This window comes from Coturnix japonica, chromosome 5 (genome assembly GCF_001577835.2).
Source record: "Coturnix japonica isolate 7356 chromosome 5, Coturnix japonica 2.1, whole genome shotgun sequence".
NCBI classification, from domain to species: Eukaryota; Metazoa; Chordata; class Aves; order Galliformes; family Phasianidae; genus Coturnix; species Coturnix japonica.
Genome location: NC_029520.1, coordinates 14284746 through 14303622, shown reverse-complemented (window position 1 = coordinate 14303622; position 18877 = coordinate 14284746). Strand labels below are relative to the sequence as shown.

Sequence of the window (18877 nt, the reverse complement as noted above, 5' to 3'; positions counted from 1 at the left end):
CAGGGAACTGTGTGCCAATGCACTGTACTGGAACACCGGGGCTAGCAGGAGCAGCAGACAACAATGCTAACATCAGGGTTATTTTAGATTAGAGCACTTCCAAATCAATTTTGGATTTAAACTTCTAAATGCACTCTCCAGAAAGAATCTGCACTGACTGAGTATTTTCAAGGCTAATTTTCTAAGCCTGAGTAAAGCTCATTGTTATCTAAGGAAAAAAACACCACTAACCCTTGCTACAAAGGCAGGGTCATAGCTCGAAAATTAGAGAACCATGCTGCAAAGGAATAAACTACCTAAGAAAATGTCCATAAAACTGCAGATAAAAAAACACTATTGATACCACTAGGAAGAGAAGCTTCACTGAGACCAGAAGTTATCATGATATTTGGGACCCAGCGCACTTTTCCACGAACGTGCACTGCCGCAGGGGAAAGATGAACAAGCCAAACATCCACAGGTAGACAGCAGGACTTGGCCACAGCAGAAACCCTGTGGAATTAAGACAGAGCCACAGCACTTTGCAGAAAGAAAGTTGTTGTGATGAGAGAAGGGAGCGTGTAAGACAGATGGGAGAGCTGAGGTTAAAGTTCAGACCAAAAGCAATTAAGACGGGTGAGAGTGCCCTGCAACTTGACACGGGTTTGCTTTGTATTCAGAACTTTTCACTAGCATTAAGCATCTTAACTTGTGTATAGAGAGATTATAATTAAAACCTGACAAGCTTAAATTAGCCATTTATAAAAGGTTCTCCAGAAAGCTTTTAAAGTAGACTAAACATATCTATTAAAATGGAAGAAAGGGGAAAAAAAAAAAAAAAAAAAAAAAAAAGGAGCCATTTTCAGTTACAATAGTTTTCCTTTCCAGATATCCCAAAAGATTAGACAAATTTAAAGCCAAAGTTCTGTGATTGTCCAAAGCCACTTAAAGGAGGGAGAAGGAAAACGTGTGGCAACTAGGAAAACATGAAAAAAATCCTTTATTTAAGGATTCGTTCTTCGGATGAACACAAGCAGTCCAGAAACCTCAGAGATCCTAATTTCCCTTCAGGACTTTGAATGCTTCAAGGCACAATTCCCCAAGGCCAAAGAAAGATGCTGGGCTGCCAAAAGGCTGGAGAGCAGCCGGAGAGCAGCCAGAGAGCTGCCTTTCCCCCACTGCCCATGAGAGCGGAGGGTGCATCTTCACCCGACACTGGCTGTTTGGATTCATTTCAGGCATTTCAGTGCTACACAATTCTCCCGAGTTCAAGAAACTGAAACTAAAGAAAATTTGCTCTTTATCAACTTGTGCGCTGGTATCAAACAACGCCAGGTAATTTATTCCCCCTCCAAAAGAAAGAAAGAAAAAAAAACATGATTATTTTGATATTTCAAGATGTTCACAGACTGTAAATATCTGGAAGCCAGGTTTGCAAGAATATCACAGAATCACAGAATTACAGGGGTTGGAAGGGACCTCAAGAGATCATTGAGTCCAACCCCCTGCTAGAGCAGATACCTGACAACAGTTCACACATGTAAGTGTCCAGATGAGTCCTGAATATCTCCACAGAAGGAGACTCCAGCAGCTTTCTGGGAAACATGCTCCAGTGCTCCATCACCCTTACTACTGCAAGGAAGTTCTGCATGTTTGTAAGGAACTTCCTATGCTCAACATGAACTTAGGCTATTACTCCTTATCCTACCACTACATACCACTGAGAAGAGCCTGGCCTCATCCATTGGTCTCCCACAGTATAAGTAATTAAGGACAAATTAAGTGCAAACCCCACCGTATTAATTCCAAAACGTACTAGATTCCTTCTTTTTATGCCTCTTCTTTTCATAAAGCAAATGCAGTCCTCAAGGAATATGGTCCCACTGAGCATCCAGCTGGGAGGGAACCGGACAGTGGTGGTTTTCTAGAGCACACTGCCAGCCTTGCCATGTGCAGCCTGCTCTCCACACACCTTTCTGCAGAAACAGCTACAAACATTTGCTCATTGACCCAGAGAGCTTCTCAGCAGCCCTGCATTATTCCTAGCTCTGATCGCTCCCAAGACCATGTCATCCTCTCTGCAGCTCTCGTTTTTAAAGCTCTGGAGCAGATGCTTATAGATGCATAAATATACAATGGGGATATTCATAGGCCATGGGGTGCTCTTGTCCAAACCTTGTAGCAGTCAGTTGCCACTGCTGAAGACTCGGAAGTTATGTGATTGCAGCATTCTATTTTGGGGTGAGAAAGAGAAGCAAGCAGCAAATAGAAGAAAGGAAGACAGCACAAATGTTATATAAAAATACAGTACAGGCAGGAGTACAGTAGTTCTTCAAAGGCAGAAGCTAGCGCCTGGCCCTGAGAAAAATAATCAAGCTGTAGCAACAATGATCGCTCTAAACCCATGTCGTTTATCTGCAGCCTACATTCATTGCTTCCACATACAAAATGTAATCCTTTTCTCAAATTTACTTCGACTCTACCGCACTCCGCGTGGTGCCTCTTTTCAGAGGAGTGCCTGCATTACCTAAGCCAGGGAAAGGAAAGCGACTTTAAAGCAAGCCATGATGAGGAAGGCAAGCAGAGCTTAAGATGAATAATCTGTTGTTTCTAGTGCTGTATGGTCCCTCTTTTTTTTTTCTTTTTCTTTCTGCATACCAATGGCATTTGAAGTAATAAGGTACATACAGATATCTTCATTCATTTTGCTTCATCTCTATATACTGTTATGTTAGTTATACTAACTCACAGACAGCCAAAGCGCTGATAAGAAAAAACAACACCTGCCCCTGATCCAACACCTCGTGGGAACATATGAAGGAGAATTTGCGAGACCCAAGATCCATCCTGGGTCTTTGAGCACTTACAACAGGAACTGGGTGAAAAAGAATAGACATCTGCATCCCAGCCACCTGGCAGTCCAAGTACATGTATCCCATCTCCATTACCTGTAGCAGCAAATTTACAGCAACTGCAGAGTGTGGAATTGCCGCTCTCCTTTCAGAGAATTAACCAGCAGGAAGACTACCCAGAGACTTCTCACTTTCTATGCAGGTTCAGCCTTATTTTCACTTCAGTCCCAAACCCGACACAGCTAAGTCTGACCGCAGCCACAACAGGCAGTGCAAGAGGAGCTGCATATCTGCACCAAAAGCCAACATGACCCAGGAAGCTGAAAGCATGTTTCTTGTTTCTCCTCCCAACGCGGCAATGACTGCAGTGGCATCATCCATTCCTTGTCTCACCATGCTTCTGCTGACAGCTACCTTGGATGCAGGCTATTTTCCCAATGGAATTCCTGGCATGAATTTCTTCGTCAGTCTGCAGAAGACCAATAAGTGTCCCCAAACCCAAGCTGCTGCTCCACTCTCTTATGAGCTCCATCACAAACTACTTCTAGAGGCCGGGCAATCTGAAATCTTGATCTTTTAAATATGCTTTCAACGCTGGCACCATGCTTCTTTTGCCTAGTAACCTCTCCATATTGCAACCACAGACAGCTGGAGGGCTAACACACTGCCATCTCCAGAGAGCAGCGAAGCCAACAGACGTCACACAGACAGTGCTGTTTAAATCAGGGAAAATACTTCCCCTGTATTAGCGCTCCAGGACGTCCTGTACCTCTGCAGTGTGGGCACCACTGCTGTATTTACAATTTGCCTGTCCCTCTCTTTGAAGACAGCCCTCAGCAGTTCATCGGCTATGAAGGTCAAGGGCTCCGCCAACCCTCCTGAGATCTGAGTTACTGGTTCCACGGAGTCTGCCAGTATCAAACCTGACACTTGGATCAGTAGTTACTCCCCAGGCATATCTGGTTTCCCATTTCTTCAGTTTCTAGTGTCAAAATACACTTGCAGTACAGTATGCAAAGCTCCACAGGCAATATCCTCTCCCTGTTCTCCAGTCGTGGTAGGAGGAATGTCTATTTTTACAGGGGAAAAGTGTACTTCAAGCCAACATATTATCCTACCAGTCCACCCAGGCTCCTATTTGTGTTACAGAGCATAGAAAATGACAAACCTGCATCCCACAGTTAGTGTCACATTATCAGTGTATATAAATGTTTTGGAAGTTAGCATTTGAGGCAGATGCTCTGCATTAGAAATGCTACAGAACAATTGGATACACAATTCACTGGTAAATTCATCGCAGCTCCAGTTTACCATTGGGCTGCAACATGACATCCCATGCTGCTAGGCTCCAAGGCAGTCTGCATACCTGCATGCTGCCCTCCCCAGAGGGTATGAGTTAAAGCAAGGGACAAAATGCAGCTTAAACGGGAGGCACTGAACTTTACCAGGTCATTATGTGCCCTGGTTATTAGAATGAATCTGAAATTTCAGCAGAGCTCTGACACCTACAGACCTGCAACTTCAAGGCTACGCATTTAAGCTTACAGCAGCATTTGTAATGTTTTCATCTTTTCTTGCAAACCCAGAACAGTATTAGCGGAGTTTCTGGACACAAAGAACAGCTCACCCTCATCACCACACTGGAGGAAATGGGCACCAGCTTTGCTTCCACTGACTGCATTTACGGGCCTGTGTTGGTCCCTTCCCTTCTTACTCTCTTTGGCACGGGAGATGCCAATTTGGATTTCTGTCCTTTTCCATACAACTCTTGTTGGCTCTTTCTCAGTCCCATTTGACTACTGCAGAGAAGGTCCCCATTTGGACACGATGCACCTTATAAAGTAACAAAAGAAGAGAAATAAGCCCTGGCAACACAGAGCTCGGGCTGCAGGAACAGTGAGACGATATCAAATGTTGCTTTAAGTGCTGATATTTTTTGTGCTTTGAAAGAAAAATGCCTTCAGGAATCGCAGCAGGAGTCACCTCTATATAAAGACTTTGCATATAAAGGGACATATATTATTCTCAATTAATGGCATACTGATAGACACGTTTACATTTCTAAGTGTCAGATTCAGCAGAATATGAAATGACTGAAGGCCTCTTATTTCACTCTGAAAATGGCCGTAAAAGGATCTAAAGAACACAACCCCCCCACCACCACATTTTGTAGAAGACACAAGCCATCCTTTGATTCCTTACAGTTCTGAGAGACGGTTAGTGCAGCAAGGCTCTCCTAACACCAATACGAACATCTGCAGGCAGCAAAGTGAACTGCCACTGCTGCTCCTGCACAGAATGGGAGATGTCCCCAGCCTACTGCATGGAGGGGCTGTCATAGATCTTGGCTGCATCCTCCCACAGATTATTAGGGAAACCTAATGTGGCAGAACAACATACAGGAGGTTTCTGGGAAAACAAATAGCGAGCAGCCTTTGGTTTTTCCACTGTTTTGGACACTGTTCAGTTGTTCATTTGTTTTTTAGTAAGAATATCCCATATAAAACAAAACTTCCATCAAGTTGCACCACAATTCACCGTTTTGAGGACTTCAAATAAAAATGTCTAGCTATCTACTCAACTGTATAAATCAACATGCTGCAGGTATTCCTGCCTGGTTGCCTTACATTAGACCTGTAAATAAATAATTCAGTCCTCAAATGAGAGCAGCTAAATTTAAAAGGCACCCACAAAACCTACTGGTGTTTGCTGGAGCTTTTGATTTTTGGATTTGGCTTCACAGAGAGGGTGGGAAAAAGCAATTTACTATCATGGCAAAGGACGTGTGTTGAACGCGAATTCAGCAGCATCGGCCTCGGGCCCAGCATGGGGCTGCAAATCCCCTCGCACTTAGCCCGGCACCCAGCTCTGCACTCCCAGGACGAGCCCACCTCTAAAACACACAGCAAGGGCTGGGATGCCAGCAGCTCCCCAGCTGTGATTAAGGACAGCACTGCAGACCAGAAGGGCTCAGATTATCACTTAGTAGAAGCCAGTCTTCTGTGTGTAAATCTGCGCAACATTGTCTTCACCAGTCCCAGGGCGACAGCAGTACCAATCATCTGATACAGATTCGGAGTGGTCCCCAGCACTCTGAAAGCACCAGGTCACTTTGTGAGCAAGCTGCCGGGTGCAGAAGAATTAACATAACCAGCTAAATTTACCCTGGCCTAAAACCATCTGCCAAAGGCCAGGTAGATTTAAGATATGAAACTTCCCACTAGCTCACTTTAGAACTTCCACAAAGACCCCGTGATGTGTTTGTTTCTCTGGAAACAGGAGTTTACATTTCCTTTTCGGCAAAGTCTTTGGAAGCAGCGAGCTATATATTCCCAGAGAAAAGGCAGTTTCCCCTCTTCTTAAGTGATGGAAAGTCAATTTGCATCATAATTACAACCGAGGCTCTATAACGTTACTTTTAGTTAAAACAGTAAACTACCATAATATAAGTGTACCTGGGGAATATTTAGAGAAAGCACTAATGATTTCTTCCCTAGTGGTTAATAAATCCACTTCCAGATCAATTTGTTCATGATAGAAACTTGAGAGCATAAACAGTTACACAAGCACATTAGAGTGTGTCTTTCCCAGTATAAATGATTTATTACAATGATTAGCAGCACGTAAACAATTTAAAATACAACTCTAATTAGGTTTTTGGAAGAAAAGGAGAAAAACCTTCCTGACTCCCTCTCCACATTATGTTTTACTTTTCTAAGTGTATACTTTTTAATTAAATCCAAATGTCACAATAAATTTCAAGTGTTTTATTACCACCCTGGCTAACTAAGCCATTCATGCAAACAGCCGTTATATTGAACCAGACGCGGGACTGAAAGCAGTTGAGGGGAAAGGAGAAGAAGGGGGGAAAAAGGCAATTATTTCTCTATTTGACAAGAGATTTGTACAAACGTTTGAAGACATGAAGATCTCCGGCAAACTTTCTCTGTTTTATCCAGAGAGCTTGGCCAGCTAATTGCTCTTTAATACCAGTTTCCGTGATCGAAAACGTCATGCCTCATTAAGCTTTCCCGGTTGAAAGCAAAAGGAGAAGGAAGAGGAGGAGAGGAAGATATGAAAACCAGTCTAAAAGCTAGCCAAACAACCAGGTAAAGCTGATGCTGGGATGCTGAAGGCAGAGCCAAGAGTGGCCAATGAACACCAAAGCCTAATGGCCTTTAGCAAAGGATCAGGTTTGGGGAGCTCCAGGACCAAGTGTGGTGGTGGGCTGCTGGGCAGGGAGGAAACCCAACCCCAGAGGCTACCCAGTCCAAGAAACTACCCAACCCAGAAGCTGATCCCTAAGCCCCAGTGCCACTGCACAGCGCTTTGCTTCAATACTAACTCTAGCAGCACGGTCTAAACAGGACAAATTTAGAATCGTTCAGACAAAAGGCAGTCATTAAAGAAGGCAGCTGCAATTATTAAAATAGGTTAAGGAAAACGGGCACTATGCGGATGAAACTTTTGACCCCAGCTCGCAGCTCCCTCAAGAACACTTCAGCTTAATTCATCTAAATTAAAAACCAAACATCACGTTTTAAAACGGCACCAAAAGATCGCTTTAAAAAATGCGATTAAAAAAGCAGGTCAAGGGTTGGAAATTAGTAATTACTACTACAATTAACCAGAATCAGACAGAGACACATAAATGGTGCATATTACTGCGGTTCACATCTGAAAGCCAAATGTGAGTGGAGCGCAGGAGAAAAAAAGCTGCAAGACACAGAACCACTCATATCACTAACCTCTGCCACAGCAGAGGACCCACTCTTGGAAGTTTACATCGTTTGTTTCCAATGAGAAGTATTGCTGCTGCTTACCTTGCTCAACTACTAGACCATGCTCTTCAATGGTTACAGAATTCTTTGGAAACTCGTATTTTGGTATTTCTTCCTGCTTAAGATCTCAGTGCATCTTCATGCTATTGGCGGTACATCTGCCCCTCACCTCCTGTTTTAATAGTTCTGAAAAAGGATGAGAAAGGCCAACTTTTGAACATCCTGCTATTGAGAAGAGGTCATTTGCCAAAAATGCCACCTGCTAGGGTCCATATTGTTTGAGCGCAAAAGCCCTTTGAGGACTGCCAAGGACAGAACATAAAGGGTTTCTAAAACAGACTACTTAGCAGTGGACGGAGACAGGGATACTCTGTATGCAACTATCATCATTTAGATGGATTCCCTTAGGTTTTTAGGAGCCGAAAGATAATTTAACAATTAACACTTTGTTCCCACTTCAATCTCAGAATGGCTCTTTGTGAGCTTCCTTGGTGAAACTTTGAAAGCGCACAGTGGGAAAGCACAGACTGACTACTGTTTTGAACTATAACCAAAATGAACTATTCTCTAGGTCCTCCCTTGAAGCTATCATCTACTTTAGGCTAGATGAGGAAAATCTAGGTTCAAATCTTATTCAGGCTTCAGTTTAATTTTGAGAGCTCAGAAGACTCCACAAATCATTTAAGTTAAAGTAATGAAAATAGGTGAACTTGAGAAGGTGGACAGGCACGAATGATCTCTTCCAAAATAGGGAAGAATCCATCTGTTCCCTTTTAAAGTGCATAAAAGTCTTTGCAGCAGTAATGAAAATTCAGGGATGTAAGTCATGGACATCATAGCAGTCTATTAGAGAGAGGAGTGGGGCTGTATTACAGAATACTGTGAGCAGCAGCGATTATATAAAAGGGATGCTGCAAAGGCAGCATAGCTAAGGGCAAGCCAAATGATTCAAGGACTCAGGAATCTCAGTTCTTCAAAAATGGAGGAAGAAATGAAGATTTTTATCTTTGAAGAGGCAGGATGAATGCAGAGCCATGCAGACACCTGAAAGAAGCTGTGAAGATGGAGGTATTAAGCAGGATGTGCTTCTCAGGGCAGGAGGCAAATGGCTTCACGGTTGATGACGGGGCTGCTGCCACAGCCAGCATGGGGGCAAAGGGTAGGAAGGCTCTGCCATAGCACCTGGGCCAGTCTCTACTTCCCCTTCATCTCTCTTTCTTCCCACATGTTGAAGCAGGCCTCCTGGCCACACACCCCCAAGCAGGAGGGAGGCACAGCCTCCATGTCCACCACCTCACACAACGCAGGAGTCTTTCTTCCAACCCATATGCTCCATTCTCCTCCTCTTCCCTTACTAGGTGCCACACCTCACCTCCTCCCATACGTACACAAGACTCAGTTTACTTCAACGTTTCCAAAAATACTTCTGTAGGTTTTTTTTTAGCAATCTCCCTACTAATATTTTCAAACTTTGATTTCAACCAATATTAGAATCAAGGAATCACTGAGGCTGGAAAGATCACTGAGATCATCCTGTCCAACCATCAACCCACGCACGGACTGCTCTAGATCACATCCCTCAGTGCGATGTCCGCCCATTTCTTGAGCATTTCCAGGGATCATCCAGTAGAGCAGATGTTTTACCTAGTTCACACATTGTTCCCAAATTATATATCTGTGATTCAGAGGAAAAAACATAATACATACTACACAGAATAGTGAAGACAGTGAGGAAGAAAATGAAGATGACATATATTAAATTGCATAAGCGATACAGGAGGCCCTAGTCAGATTAACATTCGACACAGTACAACACAGAATCTTACTTTCAAATTAAAAACAGCCAACACCCACCTTGGGTATGGTATTGAAACAAGAATCACAAGAACTTACATGTTATTTGCAATTCAGCACATAGTGTTCAGGCCTGAGATTTGAAGACCAGAATTGCACCCTCAGCACAGGTTACCAAAATGGTGCTATTTTGGGAAACTTACATGATTTTCATTCAAAAATTGTAATATAGTGATAATTTCTTCCTCTTCTGTTTACATATAAGTACAAATAGGGTCATGTGTGTTTAGTTTGTTATTATTTATTTCACCTACGTGACATCTTAGTACTTTCTTCTAGGACACAGAAACCATCTTCAGTATTCACACTGTCAGTCAGCACCCACAGGATGTGTAAGACCTTTCCTTCACTGGGTAGGCATCCCTGTTAAACTCAAAGGTAAACACCTACATGGAAGGAGCTCTCAGAGAGCTTAGAGGGAAATGCTGAGCAAACACAGCCCTGCTATGAACACTGCTCCTTTAATGACAGACTCACTGGGATGCTTAAGTTGCCTTGTGCGCTTGGTTGTGATATTCAGAGGAAAGGAAGTTCAGAGTTAACTTCTCCCATGTTCTTGTACAACTTCAAACAGTAACGTGCACTTAACCAGCCAGTTTTAAACATTTTGCCTTGATAAGCTTAGTTTAAAACTAGTGTACTACCATTCTAGGAGTATTAATTTAATTGAAACAAAACAAGACTTGTCACACTGTTCTCAGCTGGTACTACTGACTAATTTGCATGGCTGTCTTGCAGCTGAAACCATCACAATAATGTTCATTAACTGGCTTGCTCTTTGGGTTGAATGGAAACTCAAGCCAAGCCAAGAAACATTTGTTTTCTTTGATAATGCACCACCAAGGAGAGATCTTCAAAGAGTCACTACTGTAAGTTTACAAGATAACAGAACACATGCTGAGAGAACCCGAGTACTCTTTGGGATTTGGAAATGGTTTCATTGAGCTCAGTTTTTTATCCAGGTCCGTGTTGGGTGCAGAGAGGCAGAACGTGGCATTACTTGAGACTTAGACATACAGAGCTTGCTCAGTGAACAAGAAGGAGCCAACCATCCCAAGCAAAAAAAACAACCAAATACAAAGAAGCAAACACTGAGCATGTATCCAGAGTATCACAAGGGCTACTGTAACATGGCCATGGCTTCTGAGTTCGGTGCTCTGTTTCATGTGAGAAAACACAACAACAAATACTGTCGGAGCATTTGGCACAGGAGGCAATCAGAAATTTGTTTACCATACATAGAATGGACTCAGTTTTGTACATACCATGGAGACCACAGGGCAGTGATTCCTCCAGCCTGGGAGAGGAGACAGGGGAAGAAGAGATCAGGCTATCAGTCCCCAGTGTTGCTTTTCAAGTCTTGCAGACAGAAAACTCTGTGACTTCATGGCTGGACACCTACAAGGAGACATCAAAACTGTTCTCCTTCCCTCTATCTTGGCCAGCACACAGTTGTTATTGCCTTCAGCCTGCTCAGGATCCCACCGGGACACATTTTTCTTCTGAGAGTGACCACTGGCAAATTGCAACTCCAGACATAATGCAGCCACCACGCCAGAGCGCTGCGCAGTAACTGCCCACAGGGAGCACAAGAATTGTGCTGGGCACAGTTAGAGCTGAGCAGTGCATTACTATAGCAGGGCCCCTCTGGCTGCTCTAACTCAGAACTGTCAGTGTTTCCAGCAGCTCTTTCTCCAGGAATTACTACAACAGTCCCAAAAAAACCAACAACAACAGACTAGAAAATAAAAAAATAAAACAAAAAACACAGCGAGTCTTCAGGTCAGCCTAAGAAATCAGTCTACAGGTATGTCACCTCCACCCCAAGACAACACTAGGGCAAACCCCCATGAAACGTCCCCAGAGAAATCCAAGTCGTTTAATATACACACACCAAACCTTTGAGACTGTCCACTTGTGGGCAATGCTGATGCACCTTTGAAACCCCCACGTGAGTTCAGGTGCTGTGACTGTATCAGCAGAAAGGCCCTTAACTTTCCAGGCACTACAGGAGGCAAGACATCAGGACTCATTTTATTGGGCCTGTTTTGTTGTTGGTGGTTGTTTTTTTCCTCCATTCAAAAGAGCACTCTGCTGCTGTTTCCACTATGAGCAATTCCATCTGATTAAGGTCAAGCCTACAGGGTGGAGTGTGCATCGGGGATGAGGAGCAGAAAAGATGCTATGAAACCTAGGAGCTGTGTTTGGTGAAGAACAGCTGCACCAGTCAGCATCCCGAGTAAGCCACCATGGGAATAATGTTTGTCTCCCACTTTCCCCAACGTATTTAATTCAGGGCCAAAGGGGTACTATGCATTCACCTTTGAGCTCCTGTGTCACAAGCAACTATATTCATTCAGCTTTCCTATTTAACTAAATGGAGTTCACACATGCTGCAGTATAAAGTTACCTCTGCCCATCTGAAAGCAGTCCAATCAATGCTACGCATAGAGAGAGGCATTTGATTCAGCCTTAAGTTAATTCTTAGTAGTCGAATCTGTGACAGCATTCTGACCCTTTCAAATCAACTGGGAGCAGGCAATCTTTGCAGAAGATCCTCAGGCCTTTAATCAGATTCTCAGTGGGTTTTAAAGAGATACTGCAGCATCAGTTTGTAAACATCTCTCTAGTGAAAATAAAGATTACTTCTGACCCAGCCAATTACTCAGTCCCAGAAGATATATCCTACAGTTATAATTGAATGAACCGTAGGGAAAGAAAATATATTTTAGGTAGGGGGTAGCAAACCCAAATCCCAACTTAGGATGCAGGCAGCACCGTGTCCTGTGGAAAGATCAGGTAGAGAAACACTTACAAAAAAAAAAAAAAAGACTCTTAAATCACCTACTCCTTCCTTGTTCCAGGGCAAGATTGCTCTCTTGAGTGCAAAGCCCTGCTAAGATGAGTGCAAATTATCAGCTGAAGCTGTTCCTGAAAAGCAAGTGTGATGGGGACAGACCAAAGCATTATTTTGAGGAGACCCATAATACCAAATAAGGGTTTGCCACAACACAGAGAACCCTGGGAGAAATGTCAGCTCCTGAAACAGGAGAATACTGTAATTTGAGTTTGCCAGTAGAAAGAAAATGCTGGAGAAAGAGCAGAGGACTTTTGCTCAGCCCAGAGACTGCCAGAGACATTAAGCAGTCTCTTGCTGCATTACTTTAAAGCTGCATTTTAGCATTAGGAGCCAATGCGCTCTATTGCGGAGAGATATAATTACCGACTTAAAAAAAAATAAATAAATGTAGTTCTTTATTCTGGAGCTATTACAGGGTAATGTGTAACAGACATCACCCGATGGGCCGTGAAGGCTCCAAGGGCCATTACAGCCTCACAGGTCAAGACCTGCACAAAGATTTTAAGGTTTGTGGATCACTGCTCTCACACCAAGCAGCACGGGCAACACCTGCACACCAACACACGTGCAGGAAAGCCAGGGGACACTTCTGCTACTGCAGCTGCTTATGGGTTTTGACACTCAGATCAAGCAGCATTAGATCCCTGGGAAGTTCAGAACCCGCAGACCTGCAGTTTGCCATTCCTACCAAGGAGTTCACCTGTAAGCATGGGCTTTTTTTTTTTCCTTCCTATTTTTTAAGGGAGCATCAAGGAAGAAAACGTCCCTCTCCTTTCCCTGCTTCCCCGCTGGGGCCCCCTTTTTCTTTTACTTTCACAGAGGACTAAAAATCCCAGTGACGGGTTTATAAAATTTTAATAGGAAAGAAAAAGGTATCCTCAGGCAGGATCTTATGTGCAGACTTCCACCATAAATGAACACTGAGGAAAATACAGGTTTTATATGGAAACACTGACAGAACTTCATACAATGTGATATAATGCCTCTACATGGACTGTGGACCTGGAGGGATGGGTGAGTCCCACGTCCAGCAGCCATAGGCTGCCACACCACCCGAGTGTGGTTCAGCTCCACACCTCTACTGCTCCCCAAGGAGAGCTGACCTAAAGACAAAGTTCCTCCTGTAGCCCAGAAGCTTTCCTGTTTGTAGTCTAGAAATATTCTCAGCCATTTACAACCACTTATGGTAATTACAGTAAAATCTTTGGGGAGCAAAAAGCCTCTTTTCCTTCCCTTCCTGATGTTTCCCCAACCTGTGGCCTCATGCAGGGCAGAGCGGCCAGACTCTGCTTTGCAGAGTTGGACCTGCCTAAGCACAGACCCCTCTCTCTTCAGGAGTATGCTCTCTTTTCCCACTCATTCACTGTCCTCAGTTGACCTGCAGCTTACCCCATACAGACAGTCTGCCCGTGCCTCCTCCAGCACTGACAGCCATCGTGATCGGCAGTTCACAGAATATCACAGTATTGCAGGGGTGCGAAGGGACCTCAAGAGATCATTGAGTCCAACCCCCCTGCTAAAGTAGATACCCTACAACAGGTCACACAAGAAGACATCCAGATGGGTCCTGAATATCTCCATAGATGGAGACTCCACCACCACTTTGGGAAACCTGCTCCAGGGCTCCACCACTCTTATTGTAAAGAAGTTCTTCTGCATGTTAGTATGGAATTCCCTATGCTCAAGTTATAGGCCACTACTCCTTGTCCTATCACTACACACCACCAAGAAAAACCACCTAGCCTCATCCATTTGCCTCCCACTTCCCTTTAGATATTTACAAACATTTATCAGGTCGGCTCTCAGTCTTTTCCCCAGGCTGAACAGCCTCCCAGCCTTTCCCCATACAGAAGATGCTCCAGTCCCCCCATCACCTTTGTGGCCCTCCTCCAGACTCTTTCTGGGAGATCCCTGTTCTTTTTGAACCGGGGAGCCCAGAACTGGACACAGTAGTCTAAATGTGGCCTCACCAGGGCAATATAGAGGGGGAGGATCCCCTCCCTCCACCTGCTGGCAGTTCCTCATTCACTCCATGCTGGGATTGCCCTTCCTTTTCCACAGCTATCACACCCCACTGCCTTCTGAGGTCAACCAGCACAAGTTCACAAACGGGACAGGCTCTGACTGTCAGCAGAACTTATGGCTTTGGTTTTAGCTCCTCAGCTGCCACTTCTTAATACAGAAACTGACGCCGCGAGGCACAGTCGCACCTTGTTCAGGCTGTCATTCCTTAAAGCAGCCACAAGCCCAGAGCAGCTCTCTGCAGGAAGGTAGCACAGAGCTGAGCAGCTTGTTACCTTTTACCCGTTGCCATCCACATGCACACACATCTGCCCACCTAAGTTTTGCTCTCACGGAACCTGATGCTCCTCAGCTGCGTGGAGGAGGAGCAGCACCACCTCATTCAAAGAGGTGTGCAGGGTGGAAGCACCATTATGTGTTATTAAAGCGTCAGAAGTTTAAGCCCCGTGTTGGTTCAGTCGTAAGTTACCAACCAGCGCCGATGGCAGACATAAAGCTTCCCTTAAATTATTAAGCATAAAACAGCAGACTGTAATATTTTGCTAAACCCGAGTACAGACACAGACAAAGATGTCATTTCAATATTTGAAACCAGCAAGTTTAATTTAAAATAAGAGCAAACCAATAAGCTCAGAAAATAGCAATGTGTGAGAGGAAAATTACACTGCTAGAGAAAAAAGTGGAAGGACTTAAGAAATTTATAAAAGTAATCTCCAAGTGGAAATTAGAAATCAACCCCTAGAAACAGAATAACACAAAAGAAATATTACTGTCCACTTTCTAAATCAATATAACACCGCTACACGACAGAATTACCATGGTAACTCAAGTAAAAAGAATAAAGCAATTCTTATTATTTCAAAATAAAATCACAGCCTGAAGCCCAGCTTTTATTACAACTGCTGATAGATCGCTGGCTTGTATTTATCTGAAATATTGCTTTTCAATCAGCTATTTTATGAATGTACAAATTTCACTGAGCAGCCCACTTAGACTGAATGCCTAAAAGCCCCCAAAAAGACCAGTCGATGGATCGATTGTAGGCACGCACATGGGTTTTTAAGGGAGCCTTATTATACAGGCTTTGGTGTTTCATTTGATCCAAATTAAAGAGATAAGGGAATGAGAGAGGCCGACTCAAACACTTGCTTAGTCTGAGCTCCCTACGTTCCATCTTAGGTTTGCTGGAAAAACATGACAGGGAAAGAGGAACGGCAGCACCCAGACCTCCCATCTCATACAGGGCCCGGTGCACACCAGCACATTCCATCCAGTCAAAGCAAAACAGAATACACTACCTGAACACAGAGCTGCTCAAGGGCATTTGGCTTGGGACAGCTTGCAGAGTAAGGTGTCTGTGATCACACTCAGCTCAACCCAGAAGTATGCACTGCCTCTCAGAGAAACATGGTCCTCCACCATACACTGCAAATGTGCTCTAAAAGCAACAGGAAACAATGTGTGCTTAATCTGAGCATGGTCTGCAGAGAGGTCACACACTCAAATATCCTGTTTTCTGCGGTATCTGGTTGTATTTTAAAACACTCTTCCTAGAGACTTCAAGCCAGCTGAGGTCACAAACAATCACACTGAGATTAGGAAAGGGAAGAAGCTGAGAGAGCAAAGGGGAGCCTCATCTGACACACTGCAATAGGACACCCTGAATTGCACTGAGAACCTCTTCGGAATTAAAACGGAGGAAGCAGCAAGCTTCTGGGGCAAATAAAGAGTTTTTATTCTAATAAAGCCTTGCCCCAGGAGAGGGAAAGAAAATCTTGAAAGATGGAGACAGGATTTTACATGTGCTAAAAGCATTGGTGTGACACTTTTTGGGAAAGAAAGGGGGAAAAATACCTTCGTTGTTATACATGACAAAATTGCAACTAAATGTTTGCTTTGATCCCAGCGCATAAAGGGTGAAGCTTTTAGGCAAGGAGCGGCAGGTGATCTCAGCTCTTCTGCAAGTCCTAATGCTCCTAAAAGCCACTCTTCCAGTTTCTGTAATTGGGCATCAGTAGTTAATGTAGTATTGACTGCATTACATGCTCCTGTGCATCCTCTCACTAATGCCAATTGCATCACCTTGTACATTTACCATATTGCTTAGCCAATAGCTGTTAAAAGCAATCCAAATCATGAATCATATAGGAAACTTTTAGCAAGACACGACATCCAAAGGAGACAATTTACAGTTGAGTTAATCTGGGTACATTAGCGAGACATGGATTCAGGAAGACAGACCAATTTATGTTACTTTAGTTTTACCCTTTATTGCTTTGTATAGGCAAATGAATGGAAGGGCACGGAGTAAAAACAGATATAAAGGAGTCCTTTTCAAAACAGATCTCCATTCCGCGCAGACAGGTCAAAGGGTTTGAGACTGATGCTTGGTTCAGGCTTTCATAACCATAACAGGGTACTTACAGAAATCATTTTCTACAAAGGAGGATAAAGACAAACATATAATGGATTCTGAATAATGCTCGATACCCACCCCCACGGCGCACAGCAGGCAGAACCCAAGTTGCTCAATGTTCTCCACGCACGGCCTGTCCACGAGTCACCTGCTGCCAAGCATGCCAGGGAGGGACTGCACACAGCATCCCAAAGCAGCAGGGCATGGCAGCCCTCCACCTGCCTGCACAGAAAGTAAAGCCCTCCCTACTGCTGACTTGAAAGGATTATGTCCTTTAGAAACATGTACCCATCCCTCTGGAACAGCAGGGAACAACACGAGCATTACAGAGACATTGGTTAACCCACATCAGCGCAAGGTAGATCCAACCAGGAAGCAAATCAGGAGCAAGCGCCCACTGACAAAGCACCCATTGCAGAAAAATTTCACAGTGGTTTCTTGACCAAAAGATGCATAGCAAACTGACATTGCTCCTCACTGCTTTTCTGACCAAGTTCAACAGCAGCAGGAAGTGAGAAGATGGAAGGAAAGGATGGGAAGGAACTGCTGCTGCCACCTCTGCTGGGGCAGGGAGCAATTTGCAGTGCTTTTGGAGGAGGAATGAAATGAACAGAGAGGTAAATGGGGCCTATGAGAAGCAATCAGCCAAGAACTTCACTAAAGAAAAACCGAATTGCACTCTTACACATTGGATTCCAAAGCAATGGAAACTCCGCTGCTTTACGTCTGGTCTGAAAAAGATCATGATTCTCCTTTGAAAAGCTTCCAGAAGTCCCTCCGAAAGACTTGCACATGCAGGGAAAATGCCAAAACAAAACATTTTCACTAGCTGATCAATTTAAACAGCTGTGGTAAAGCTGCAGCCACTGGCACCATCATTAACAATTTAAAGCATGGCTGCTTTTGTCTTCCTTCCCAGTTACATTCTCATTATGCCTTTTTATTTATTAGAAACACAGTTCTCCAGAACACATTTCTGTATCTCAGATCCATAATAAAATGAGTAGGAACATCCCTGGCTTCCACTCAAATGGATGTTTATATTGGCGAGAGGGTTAATTGTTTAATTCTGGTCCAAGTTCTCTGCAGTTCAGTCATGAATATGCAACAGTCATCCACTTTTTCTTCAAGAAAAAACACAACTGTCGAAATCAATAGTTTAAAAAGAAGGCAAATATTACTTTCACTGCCCAAATCACCCTTTCAGAGCTCGATTAGCATGCAAGGAACTCTGAATGCTGGAGAAAGGAACTCAAATATTCAACGAAATTTAAAAACCCTCTAAATTTGGACAACATCCTCCGTTATCTGCTTTGATGAGCAGTGCATGAAGGAACGAGTTTGTGAGAACATCCACTGGAAAAGAGAGCCGAACATCTGCTTGCACAGATAGCACCCAACATCACTCATGGAAACTTAGGCTCGGGAGTTGTCCTGCTGGAGAACAGAGAAAACACAGGCACACAAGCTTACACACCCAGAATGAAAAACAGTAGCTGCAGTGAATTGATCTCAGACCATCCATAGGTTTAATTATGTTAATCTAATAGTGAGCAACTTTCATTTTAAGTCGCCCTTCCATCCGCCCCCAAGTCTTCAGTGAATAGGCTCTACATTCATTGAATAAATCATTCCCTGGCAACAGTTACGCACATTACCGAAGTTGGGGGCCGTGCCTTCCATACAGCTTAAAGCAACGTCTATGTATTCTAAATGGTGACAGTTCTGTCCAATTTTAAAAAGATATGGACCCGTTAAGAGCTTTATAGTTCAGCATTTAGCAGCATCTGCAGCGCCTTTTTTATTCTTCCATTGCATTGCTTAAATGCTCAATACCATCATTCTGATTACAAATTGATTTTAAGTGAAACGCCTTATTTGCCATAAACTTTCATGTTCTTTACCTAAGTAAGACTTCTCTCAGATGCAATTGGTCATAATGCTGTAAGAACAGTTTGCCTTTAGCAGGAACGGAACGGTTTGGGCCAGTGACAGGGAAGCAAAACTTGGAGCAGCAGGCACATTTGCGGATAGAAGAAAACGATATCCGAACACAAAGCCTGAAAACCTCAAGAAAGCCTCCAAATGAAATCAATTAATCCTCCAACCATGA

At 43.7% G+C, this 18877-nt stretch overlaps 1 protein-coding gene across 7 annotated transcripts in view; it reads right to left on the bottom strand.

Annotated features, from left to right (window-relative positions):
* LMO1 (LIM domain only 1) overlaps positions 1-18877 on the bottom strand; it is a 47791-nt gene that overhangs the window by 20043 nt on the left and 8871 nt on the right. Inside the window, exons 1-2 of one of the 7 annotated variants that reach the window (XM_015864109.2) lie at positions 10732-10856; positions 7655-7798 (exon numbers count right to left, since the gene is read on the bottom strand). The exons of 5 other annotated variants lie outside the window; for them this stretch is intronic. The gene's annotated coding sequence lies outside the window, so the exon portion shown is untranslated. Of the gene's footprint in view, positions 1-7654; positions 7799-10731; positions 10858-18877 lie in introns of those variants that run through there. One more of the 7 variants, XM_015864110.2, reaches the window with a different exon arrangement.